Raw genomic sequence first — 13,374 nt, 5'->3', positions numbered from 1 at the left:
TTGTGTGTGTGTGTTATCAGCTTTAACAACTTAAACCCTATGCACTTGACCGGGGTCCCCCAAGGGTCTGTACTCGGCCCCCTCACACCCCTCCCTCTTCACAGAATCACTTAGCAACAGATAGGCCTACTATACTAGCGTTGCAACGTGTAGATCTGCTATTTTCACGGAATCATTTTAATATATTACACATAATTCACCAGACAGACAGGCAGGCAGACAGACAGACAGACAGACAGACAGACAGACAGACAGACAGACAGACAGACAGACAGACAGACAGACAGACAGACAGACAGACAGACAGACAGACAGACAGACAGACAGACAGACAGACAGACAGACAGACAGACAGACATCATATCACTTTCTGTCAAAATAAATTGTGATGTGTGTACATGTCTGACTCTACATGGGTCAAAGACGTATACGGTTTTCTAGGTATTACTTTTTTTTAACAACAATTACAATTCCCTAAAATAGTTTATGTTCATTGGAGCGACCACGAGGAGCGCAGTGACATCTTGAGAGACATATGACGGCCGGAGAGACGGCGACCCGGGGTGGAGAGGGTTGGCAGCCCAAACCACTTCTTCTGTGAGGAAGAACCCAAAAGCTGCAGCGTGCAGACTGTACACACACACACACACACACACACACACACACACACACACACACACACACACACACACACACACACACACACACACACACACACACACACACACACACACACACACACACACACACACACACACACGGAAGGACAGACAGGGTCTAAAGCATACTCTCTCGCCATGCCTTTTGGCCTGGCGGAGACAATAAATGCCCCAGTCACCTCTCAATGACAGGATTATTACACAATTACTCTGAAAAGACCTTTACAGCTGTGTCTGTGTCTTAAGTGAACACGACCCAGCAGAGGGTTACTTTGGAGGAGGTGGGCTATTGGCTGCCCACCCAATCAGAAGTTAGAAATGCTATAGTGGCATTTTCTTTTTCAATGTCTGAACAATTCATGTTTTTTTTAACTTGTGATTATGTGGGCTATAGATGCACATCTGGGTGGGCTGAGCCCACCCCTACAGCCGGCATGGGGAGGGAGCGCTCGTTTTGGCTCACCTATCAACCTTCCATCTACCTTCCAACCAGTGGTGGAAAAAGTACTCAAATATTGTACTTCAGTAAAAGTATCAATACTGCAATGTAGAAGTACTCTGTTGCAAGTAAAAGTCAGGAATTCAAAATTGACTTCAGTAAGTACAAAAGTATTGGTATCAAAATGTACTTAAAGTACCAAAAGTAAAAGTACTAAAATGTTTGAAAATAGCAGATCTACAAGCTCCCAACGCGTCGCGATGCGACGCGTTGTGAGCTTGTAGATCGGCTATTTTCAAATGGCCTATGTATAAAATAGGGCTAAAGTGTTTAATGTGTGTTTTGTAATTATAATAAAAAAAATTATATCTTCAAAGTAATAGTAACTAAAGTTTTCAAATCAATCATTGTAGTGGAGTAAAAGTACAATATGTGCCTTTGAGATGTAGAGGGGTAGAAGTAAAAGTATTGAAGATAGGAAATCCAGTTAAATAAAAAATCCTCTAAAGTGTACTTAAGTGTGTGTGTGTGTGTGTGTGTGTGTGTGTGTGTGTGTGTGTGTGTGTGTGTGTGTGTGTGTGTGTGTGTGTGTGTGTGTGTGTGTGTGTGCGTGCGTGCGTGCGTGCGTGCGTGCGTGCGTGCGTGCGTGCGTGCGTGCGTGTGTGTGTGTGTGTGTGTGTGTGTGTGTGTATGGTCATTCTGGTCATAATAAAACACAAAAGCTTTAATTACAAAATGGTCTCATCTGTTTCAGCAAGAAGCCACAGTATCACTCAATGTGCTACAGTGACATAATGACCAATCGGTGGACGGGGACATTTCTACATGTATGTGGTCATTCTCATGCATTGTTCTCCTTAGTGGGTCATTGATCTGACATTACACATGGGTTGATCAGTGGCATTATGCTGATGTTGACAAAAGGCAGATTGTTTACTGTTATTGTTTATGTTAAGCTGTGTATTAGCACAGTTGGTATGGGCTAGTGTTATATCATTTGTATTCATTGTACCCTGTTCCTCATGAATAAATATTGAGTTTGCCTTGTTATAGTTTTCTTTTTTATTAATTAAAAGACTTGTTAACACAGCAACATTCCATTAAAACGTGTCTTTACAACAGCATTAATAAAGCCAAAGATTGGTTGAGATGAGATTCAGAACTTGGTGAGCTGAAAGGACCACTATGTTGTCATTCCGGGGTCTTTGTCGCACTCAAGTGGATGAACGTGAACATTGCAACAGCACAACAGTAACTGCCCACTAACCCCAACAGCTCAGTTTTCAGAAGTTAATTTTCCACTCATTTTCTCCATCTATGATGTTTCAGAAAATAATTAGATAAAAAGTTCACATTCCCTGACTTTGTTGTTTGCATTGCTTTTTTAATGTAACCTTTGTGAATAACATAGTATAATTTATATTGGTAATGCTAGTGTTTTACACCCCTTTGAAAACTCTAGTTCTTATATCAAAATAAAGATAAAAAATAAATGCTGTGCGAGCATCCCTCCAGGGTATGGGATCTGGTCACGGCTGGATCCTGATTCGATGCCCCCTGAGCCTGAGTGGTTAATTCATAATGTAAATTATGTTTGGTATGTTTGGGTCCAGATTAATCTTTTGGGTCTTGAGCTAAAAGGTCTGGGAACCCCTGCCATGTCCTGGGCTTGTTTTTATGTATTTTATGAACCCCTGGTGTAGAATTTCATGCCTTGGGCTTGTTTGTATGTATTTGATAGACTGACCGATGAGCTGGTTTTATATATAATAACAATATTAACAAATATGATGATGATTTAAATTATTTATTAGGAATAACCCCTTGAGATCTGAGATGTAGCATCTCGTTTTCGAGGGGGTCCTAGACACATGATACAATGTATGCACATTTTCAATAAAATAGCAACCAAATCAATCAAATGTGAGAGTGGCTGTAATTTAATTTCCCAGGCTGATTCCTTTCTAGTCCCTTGCACTCCTTTCACTAAATAACCATTTTCTGCAAATTTGTAATCCATAGTTTTAACTTTTCTCAGTTAGTGCAAATCCCACCGGTTATGTCAAAATAAATCATTAACGCATTAATGCAATAACATAACATAACATAATGAGTTGAGGTAACATCAGACCATGCATCAGACCATCACCCATTTGATGCGATGGGATCCCATATTTTTCAATGCTTCCGGGTATGCTCCCCAAATTGTCAAACATTACATAAGACAGAGAGGCAAACATTGTGAAAACAGCCGATCTTCAAGGCCGATCTTCAATTATAGCCGATCCACAACGCAAGGCGTTGCAAGCTTGTAGTTCGGATATTTTCACAATATTTATCTGTGGAACCGAGTCAACTAAAATGACTACAATTCCTAGTGCATGTCAGGGTGGGGGATCCCCAGTTCAGATATGATTATTTTGTGGGGTCCCCATTTCAAATATGATTATTTTTTTAGGTCCCCAGTTCAAATGTATTATTTTTGGGGGTCCCCATGCAGTTCAAATGTGATTATTTTTTGGGGTGTCGTCAGTTCAAATGTGATTATTTTTGGGGGTCCCCAGTTTAATAGTGATTATTTTGGGGTGTCCCCAGTTCAAATATGATTATTTTTGGGGGTCCCCAGTTCAAAAGTGATTGTTTTGGGGGTCTCAGCTGAAAGGTTTGGGAACCCTCGATCTACTGGTCAAGTGCAGGTGCTGTAAATATTGCCATGGTAACAGTGAGCTCCACAAGGTAACCGGTTACATTTATTCATTATTAATGTTACTGTCCTTATACTTATACTATACTACGCATAATGGGGATATTTACTCTTGTTGTCCTGATATAATCCTATGCATGGAATGTGGGGAGGGGGGGGGGGGGGGTAATTTGATGAATTTTGTTTAAAAAAAAATGTTTTTCATACGTGATTTACTCCACTATCTATATCAAGTTTACGCTGTATGGTGACTCGACTTGGTATCTCCCACTTCTGTTTACTTCCCATCATTCATTATACACAGTAGGTACTTAACATATACGCAACAAGTGGGCGGAATAAGAGTAAAATGAATAATTTAAAAAACTCTATAAAAGGCAGTGGAAACAGAACAGTTTTTGGGCTGTGATTGAATATAACCCACAGTTGCAGCAGACTTGCAGTTTTTCTGGGAGTTTGTTCCAGATATGTGGTGCACAAAAAGTGAAAGCTACTTCTCCATATTGACTAGATTCTAGATTGTTACAACATTAAAGCTGAAAATGAAATCCTCAGGGGTGGGATTTTTACATCCTGTTAAACTAAACTAAACTCGCTGTGAAGGTCTCAACAGCAACAGGTAAATATAAGCATACAAAAATAAAACTATTATATGTTGCACTTAATTCATATGTATATTGCGCTCAAATATTATTGCACTTGGTATTGCACTTAATATTTTGATGTATTTGCCCATCATGATTTCACCCAAACCTAACATTTGCATGTCTCCACAGGTGGAACTTGTTCAACTCTTGAGTGGCCAATGCAGGTGAATAAGGAACAACAAACGTAATGTCTTTACTGTGCAAATTACAAATGTGCAAATTTATACCTTATATACAAATAAAGGTATTGTCACGATAGGACTCAGGGACAGGTAAGGACCCATTATGCAGGAACACACAGGAAGAACAGGGAAGTGACAGCTACAATATATGTAGTAGAGCAGTGGTTCCCAACCTTATCAGTTCTCGACCCCGCAAGAGAATCATGTGTGAACTGGGGGACCCCCCGCCCTGACAAGCACTTGGAATTGCTGGGGTTGAGGTATTCAATTTAGTTTGACTCGGTTCCACAGATACATATTGCAGATCTACAAGCTCGTATATTTACAGAGAAAGGAGAGGTGTTACGAGCTCGTAATGCGAGGCGTTACGAGCTTGTAGCTTTTTTTATTGATTACTTTTGATGCAGTAATGGTTTCTCCACATTTATTTACACACTTATTTATTTCCTTTCTTTCTTTCTTTCTTTTTTTTAGGTATTAAAAAGTTCTTAAAACCCACTGTGGGTCCCTGACCACAGATTGTGAACCACTGGGATAGAGGACCTCTTCATTACAAAGTGTAAGGATAACTTGTTATCTCTTAACCATCTGTGAACATTTCGTAGCTCATTACAGAGAGCAACTAACCGATTCTAAGCACTCACCCGTCACCAGTCAAGCATCTTTGTACAAAACCAAAGGACATGAGCAGGCTGCATCCATGTCAATTAACCAGTTAATGTACAGTCATTATTTTTTATAATGGACCAGTTATACTTGTGGAACTCCACAGGTACGTTTTTGTATTGTTTTGTTCAGAAAGCATACCTCTTTTAACCATTTGGAATCTACCCGAAAGATGACTGTATCAATAACAGATGTATAGATAAAACTGAAACTCGGCATCTGTGTGAAGACAGACACAAATAAAATAACAGTAGAGTAGACAAACACACACATACAGAGATCTCCATAAATGGCCATAAAAGGGGCACAAACAGCTGGGTACAAAAAAAGTCCCGGTATTTGGAGTACCCTGAAGTCATAAATATGACATCATAGACTAGGATAATTCCTTTTAACAGGACGTTCATGAAAGTCCTTGCGGGCTTGTTTCCAATGAGGGCCTGTGAGCAATTAGGGGTTAAGAGTCTTGCTCAGGGACAAATTTCATTTCATCGACACATATGCTGGCGTGGCCTGGAATCGTACCTGGGGCAACCTACCTAGGCGGGCTCACTAACCACTCAGCTATGGCCTGGACTCCATGTTTTAAAGCAAACATGAACCAATGAGCCAGTTTTGAACACTTCATTAACCCTTTAAGCATCAGTGTCATTTTTAGATTTATTTTATTTATTTGAGCTTGTAGATCTGCGATAAAAAAGGGCTTTTTTGCAATTCTTTGAATATATATATTTTTAAAGCAAACTTTTTTTTTAAATCATTTTTATTACAGGAAAGGGTGGGATACAGCATCAAAATAGAAAGACAAACTGAAGTAAATATATATGTATATATATATACGTATTTCCCGTACCCCCCCTTTTCTCCCGTAACCCCCCTTACCCCCGTACCCCCCCTTTTCTCTTTTCTTTTTTTCTCCCCATAACCCCCCCACCCCAGAGGACTATATGTCCATACTGTCAACCAGACAAACATTGAATTATGACAAAGGCTAGGTAGAGGAAACACAAGTAGAAAATAAATACAAATAAAAAAATTAAATAACATAACCAGACACACAAAAATGTGTTAAATAACTAATAACTTGTTAAATGCATACAGTTGTAGCATATACCCTTGTGGATGATAGGTGTTGTGTACAGGTTTACAGTGCCAGTTACAATATATACCATATACAAACATACATGTGCCAAAGTAAGAGCATATTAATAAAAAACAATCAGTCAGGGTTCACAGACCATGAAGTAACAGCCTACTAATCAGTCGGCCAGTGGTAACCCAGATCATAAAAGGGGAGATGATTAGATAAACAAAAGAATAATAATAATAATAAGATTGTATCCTTAAAATTCTCCTACGGGCTAGCAAGGATGCAAAGGCAATGGCGTTCTTGAATTTTTTCCAAGATGGAGAGTGGTCACCGGACATCGCAATAATAGCGACTTCAAAGCTAGGTTGAATATTCACCTCAAAGGCATCTGAGAGAGTTTTAAATACATCTGTCCAAAAAAATATTAAACTGGGGCAGGACCAGAACATGTGAGTCAAGTTGGCTGAGTCTTGTTGACATCTCTCACAGCGCCCATCCAGGTCCGGAAAGATTCTGCTTAATCTAGCCTTACTAAAATGGGCACGGTGGAGAACTTTAAACTGTATCAGATTGAGACGGGCACAGGAAGTAATCCCATTCACTGCGCTCATAGCCCGTCCCATGTGTCCTCCGCTATCACTACACCAAGTTACCCCTCCCAGTCCCCCTTAATCTTGCTGAGTGAGGCGTCCTTAAATGAAGATATAGAGCTGTAAATGTTTGATATGAGACCTTGAAGTTGAGCAGAGGTCTGTAACAGAACGTCAAATTTCAAGTCTGATTCTAAATTAGGAAAGGTTTGGCTTTGGGTTTGAACAAAGTGTCTGATTTGAAAGTACCGGAAGCAAACATTTTTAACTCAAATCTTTGCTTCCGGGGATTCTACAATTGTCTTCTAAATCCTAACAAAAATTCTAAGAAAAAAATTGTTGTTGCTATAATATCAGTGGTTTTCATGTCAAGGACCACAAAATGATATGAATTTGAAATATGAAACAAAATATGTTGTTCCAGGGACCCCCCCAGAAGCAAAGATTTGAGTAAAAAAAAAAAATGTATTCAAAGATTGGCAAACATTTTCACGATTGTTCAAAAATAGCCCAAAGAAATCTTAAACTGACACAGATGCGTTCCCGGTCTTAAAGGGTTAAATGATCGATAGAAGCCTGTTGCTCATCGGCTTGAGGGTGAGGAGTGGGTACAATGGAGGAGCAGATGTCCGCGGGGCTCGCTTGGCCTGTGAAGGTGCTGCCATGACTACACTGACCTGGGATCAGATTACAGCAACGCAGCAAAGTTGCTGAGCTGTTCATGCCTTCAGTTCAGTGAATTGGAGAGAGGAGAGCACATATAGAGCATATGGGATTAAAGTGCGCGTGTGCGATCATGGATTTTCCATTTAATGTTGTGTCTTATTGTAGGCTGCTACATAGGCTGTTATTTAATTTTATGTATAAAATAGCCTAATAGGTCAGCCGGGTCTATCTATCTCGAAACAAATCTCGGAACGAACCTCACAGGTCCGGGTCGTCTGGGTCCGTTTTTTAAAAAAGACACAAAAAGTCGGATCCACAAATGTCACGGGTCCTTTAGGGTTTGGGTACGTCATTTTAGACCCGTGAAGAGCTCTAGTCGTGTCGTGTATTATGTTCACCCTTCCCTCACACTCACATTCACACACACACACACACACACACACACACACACACACACACACACACACACACACACACACACACACACACACACACACACACACACGCACACACACGTCGATGGCAGAGGAAACCATGCAAGGCATCAGATACCTGCTCATCAGGAGCAGGTAGGGGTTCAGTGTCTTGCTCCAGGACACTTTCACATTAACCCAGGGGAAGTCAGGGATCGAACCGGGAACTGGGGCTACATGAGTGTAGATGTTTCATCAACAGAAGAACTTCAGACATGGTTTGTCCACAGAGTAGTTATGCTTCATATGACTACGGCCTAGAGACAGAGAGAGAGAGATGGGGGGCAGAGAGATAGAAGCAGACAGAGGAGGAGTTATTTTTTAACAGTAAAATAATTCAACCTTTTAATTTAGGGTGCGTTCGGATATAAAGCACTGAGCGCACTGGCCAATACAAACTAATATGTGAGTGCGCTCCCGGTGCGCATTTCCGAACGCACCCATAATGTGGTGACATTTTTTACTGATTGATTGATTGATTTATTGATAATGACAAGTCATGTAAGTTGCCATGAATTCAACACATACTGTACCTTTCCTCTTTTTGAATAAAAGCCAGGCCACACTGATGATGATGATGATGATGATGATGAAGATACCCGTCCAAACCCACCAGTGAAACTCTCCAACAGTAGAAAGCTCTAGAGAGAGATAGAATGAAAGATGAAGAGGAGGGAAGAGAGAAATGAAAGATGAAGAATTGATTGATGTACTTTTATTTAGTAAGACATGAGAATCACAGTACATGGAAGTACAAATTCACAATACAAGGTCTACTAAACTGGAAGACTCATTAAGCATGCAGCTTGTTTAAGATGAGAACCGCATGCACACAAATCATGATGAATGAACACAAAGGTTCAGTCATCCATCCTTCTTACAGTTCCATAATCGACAATTTTTTGTAACTGAATAATCAATACCGATCAGTGGTACTTAACGGCCGATCTACACCACTTTTCAAAGCGCGCGTATGCGTGGAATTTGCTGCGTGCGTACAGTGCGTTTGGAAAGATCCAATTGATATCAATGATACCGGCTACACCAGGCGTGTTAAAGTAATCTGATTAAGCTTCCAAAGTTACACCAATTTTGGAAGACAAGAATTTGATATTTCCCAAATAACATTGTATTGATCAGCAACAACCAAATAATTGTAAGTATCAGTAATGTGTATCTTTTCTAATTATATTTTTGGGGGATCTTTGGATCATTGATTTCAGCTGTTTTGGAGAAAGCTATTGCTGGCTAACTCCTGGGGCCTTGTGTGTTTAGATGCCAATCTTAGTCAATCAAGATGGAACATGAAAAATCTGACAGATCTGTGCAATGGAAACATTACAGCGGGAAACACTGCAGATGCATGCAATGTTTCCCGCAGATCGGTCCAGTTATATGTAAAAACGTGAATCGGCCTGTCACAAACTGTCACACACAAAGTGAGATAAAGATGCACTTCCTGCAGCAAACACTAGGGATGCACATATCAACATAACATTAGGCTACTATTATTTACTGACATCAAACTTGGAGAGGAGAGAACACAAGTTTACCTACGTATTTATTTTATTTATGAGAGGTGGGGGCGGCACCCTAGCGCCCTCTAGTGTCTCACAACTTCTTAATCAGTTCAGACGCATGTCTTCCCAAAACAAATCCACCTCAATAGTGCCCAGTCTTCTCCCCATATAGTGCCCAGTCTTACCCCCCAAATCCACCAGGTGCCCAGTCTTCTCCCTAAATAAAAATACATATATATATATATATATATATATATATATATATATATATATATATATATATATATATATATATATATATACATATACATATATATATAATATATAGGCCTACTTCTCAGGTGCCCACTTATCAAGATACCAAACAGACTCACATGAAATGGAAGTTTGGACCACGGGTGTGACGCCCCGTTCAAATCAACAGCATCACAACATGATGTCAGGTCTGTTCATTAGTAGTTGAAGTCATCTTTCCACAATTCTCGTCATCCATTATCAGAGCAAAATAAAGATAAAAACCTTTTTTCGTCCTGCTGGGAAGCTACGTCCATCAGCTGTTCACCTAGGAAAGGGTCTGGGAATCTGCAACTGGTGAGGCAGGGAAGCCGGTTAAACCTTTATAAGGTCTCTCTCTCTCTCTCTCTCTCTCTCTCTCTCTCTCTCTCTCTCTCTCTCACTCCCTCTCCCTCTCTCTCTCTCTCTCTCTCTCTCTCTCTCTCTCTCTCTCTCTCTCTCTCTCTCTCTCCCTCTCTGTGCAGTACACGTGCTTTACAGCAGATCATGTGATTTCCCAGAAATGTCTCAACACCACTGAAAGTGAAAGTAGCCTATATGCAGCTCAGCTGTTACATAAAACTAAAGCTTCCAGAATAATCTGTGAAGTCTACATAACCTCGAGTTTATTTATTTTATTTTTGAAAGGCATGGCGAGATGTTTTGCACCCTATCCATCCGTCCTTCCATGTGTGTGTGTGTGTGTGTGTGTGTGTGTGTGTGTGTGTGTGTGTGTGTGTGTGTGTGTGTGTGTGTGTGTGCGTGCGTGCGTGTGTGTGTGTGTGTGTGTGTGTGTGTCATTCTGGCTGTGAACAGCTAATCTCCGGCTTGATTGTAGCTAAACTGTGCACACACACTCCCTGGATGCCAGGGCAAATATGTTTTCCCATGGGCCTGTTATAGCGCCACCAGTAGGCCGATTTTGGCGAAACACATTTCTTGACAGTACTCCTACAGATTTTGTCCAAACATCATGCAAATCGGTACACAGTATCTCTATGGTCATTAAACCAAACGGGTCTTTCAGATTTTTCATATTCCATGCTGATTGGCTAACATTGGCTTCCAAAGTTTGCAGGAGTGCTCCGTTTTCAACAAAATGCCTCAAATCATGAACACAGCGTGCGATTTCTGTGAAATTTTGCACACACATATGAGCACTCCTTAGAGACCAAGGTAAAACCTTTGCCCTGCATTTTTCACATCTGCCCTTTATAGCACCACCAGGAGGCGGACTTATGTAAAACACATTTGTTAATATTACTCCTTCAGATTGTATAGACATTTCACACAAATCAGTACACATGATCTCTATGTGATCAAGACTGATCGGTTTGATTTTTCATATTCCATCCTGATTGGCTAAGATTGACATCTAAAGTTTGCAGGAGTGGCTCATTTTGAACAAAATGCCGCAAATCATGAACGCAGTGTCCGATTGTGGTGAAACTTTGCACGCACATTCACACTACGTTGAGGAACAAATGCCACCTTTTTACAGTTTTTCACAATTGTTAACACACGTTTCTCAAAACAATAACGGCTTTCTCAAAACTGCACACACAAAACTGAAAACCTCACACACAAAATGCTAAACCCTACACTCCCTTTGCAAGATGACTCTTTGCCATCAAATCTCTTAACTGTTCACAAAATCGAACTCATGTTTTCATTTGGTACACACAGCCATATTTTCAAATGACACACACACATCATTCATTACAATAGGCTACACACAACTAAGCATATACTGCACACTACCAAGCATTTACAGCACACTGCAGGGCAAAATTGAAAACACAATCATATAAATGGAACACACCATATGAATGACAATGACAATTTTCCCCTTGGGGACAATAAACGATATTATTAATGACTCTGGAGAATGAGCCATTTCTCCTTTTGTAAAATGACTCAGTGTAGGCCTACTTTTTTCATAGTCAAACATAAAACAAAACACAAATATGCAGCCAAAAAAGTTTTATTTCTCTACATGATTTAGGCATCATGCCTCCGGTTCATGTCTGACCAGAGGGCCTCATCCACATCATAGGCAATGTTCTCCCTGTCCAAGCAGCATTGGGAGAAAGCCCTGACAGGCCTCAACAGTGATTTTCACTATTTTTGTATAATTCTTCGATTTTGAATTGGAAATCGTTTCATTGAGAATCGTTTGTTTTGAAAATATCGGAAAATAATCGGAATCGTGACCCCAAGAATCGGAATCGAATCGAACCAGCCCTAACAGTGACGTCGCCACAAGCCTCCTCCATGGCCTGCTGTGGGACCCGGCTCTGTGGGTTCCGTTCATATACCTTCCACCTCCAAGCTGAAAAGAACTCCTCAATGGGATTCAGGAAAGGAGAATAAGGTCGAAGGTACAGAACGGAAAAATGTGGGTGGTCCTGGAACCACTCACGCACTGGAGCAGCCCGGTGGTGCAAATTGCTCACCAGACCTGAATGTTTAGAGATTTGACTGTGTGTTGTAGGTTGATGCTTTGAGATTTTACGTGAGAAGTGTGTGCAACAATTGAACATTGTGTGTAGTGTTTGGACAACAAGGTGTGTTGTAGGTTGATGCTTTGAGATTTTATGTGAGAAGTGTGTGCAACAATTGAACATTGTGTATAGTGTTTGGACAACAAGGTGATAATGTAATTGACATCAGAGTGTAAAGAAGGAAAGTCAGAGTCTAATGCAGATAACGGAGTGTGAAGTAGCGCCAAATTGGGTCGAGTGATTAGTACATGAAGTTAAGGTTGTGAAAATTGTGCCGAATTTGTGTTAACAATTGTGAAAAACTATAACATTGCCCTATTATAGCACCACCAGGAGGCCGATCTTTTTTATATTACTACCACAAATCTTGTCCAAACATCACGCAAATCTCTTTAGTCAAGTTATCAAGACGGTTCCGATTTTTCATATTCCATCCTGATTCGCGAATTCCGAACTGGCCCACAATAACCTACCTGACCTGGCGGAGACCTGAGCAGTTTTTCTAGTTTACTTTATATTTATAATTTAAAGTTTTAGATTTTTCCAGTATTGAATCTACAGTTTGTCCTGTTCTTTTCTAATTTGTAGTTTTTATTTTGTCAATACAAATAAATAAATATATGTAATAATAATAATAATAATAATAATAATAATAATAATAATAATAATAATAATAATAATAATAATAATAATAATAAACTCAACATATCAGTCCCTTTCCGCCCTACAAAAAAAAACATAAATAAATAGATGTTAACAAATGAATAAAAATAACCTCACTTGAGTGAAGTAATATTCCTCTACAAGTCAAAGTAAGTTGTAGAGAACTAGGCTTTGCTTTAACATTTTCAAAAGGCTTTTGGACAACAAGGTCATGGGTGAAATCCCAGGCAGATACCGACAATATGCCTCTCCGACCTACTATGAGAAGAAGTGAAAGCACTGTTGGACGTGCAAAGTT

The 13,374-nt window shown here is 40.0% G+C and overlaps 1 protein-coding gene and 1 long non-coding RNA gene across 8 annotated transcripts in view; one reads left to right on the top strand and one right to left on the bottom strand.

Moving 5' to 3' along the window:
- The window catches only part of LOC308081579 (NACHT, LRR and PYD domains-containing protein 3-like), a 176,156-nt gene that overhangs the window by 63,730 nt on the left and 99,052 nt on the right, over positions 1-13,374 (top strand). The gene's annotated exons all lie outside the window — the stretch shown is intronic.
- On the bottom strand, positions 6,266-10,194 carry LOC308081574. Its single transcript, XR_013932869.1, has 3 exons — positions 10,011-10,194; positions 8,650-8,757; positions 6,266-8,373 (listed from the first exon to the last, which is right to left on the bottom strand). It is a non-coding gene; the product is annotated as an uncharacterized lncRNA (long non-coding RNA).

Source organism: Gymnoscopelus braueri (genome assembly GCF_963280865.1).
Source record: "Gymnoscopelus braueri genome assembly, contig: SCAFFOLD_92, whole genome shotgun sequence".
NCBI lineage: Eukaryota > Metazoa > Chordata > Actinopteri > Myctophiformes > Myctophidae > Gymnoscopelus > Gymnoscopelus braueri.
This window is presented reverse-complemented; position numbering and strand designations above follow the sequence as displayed.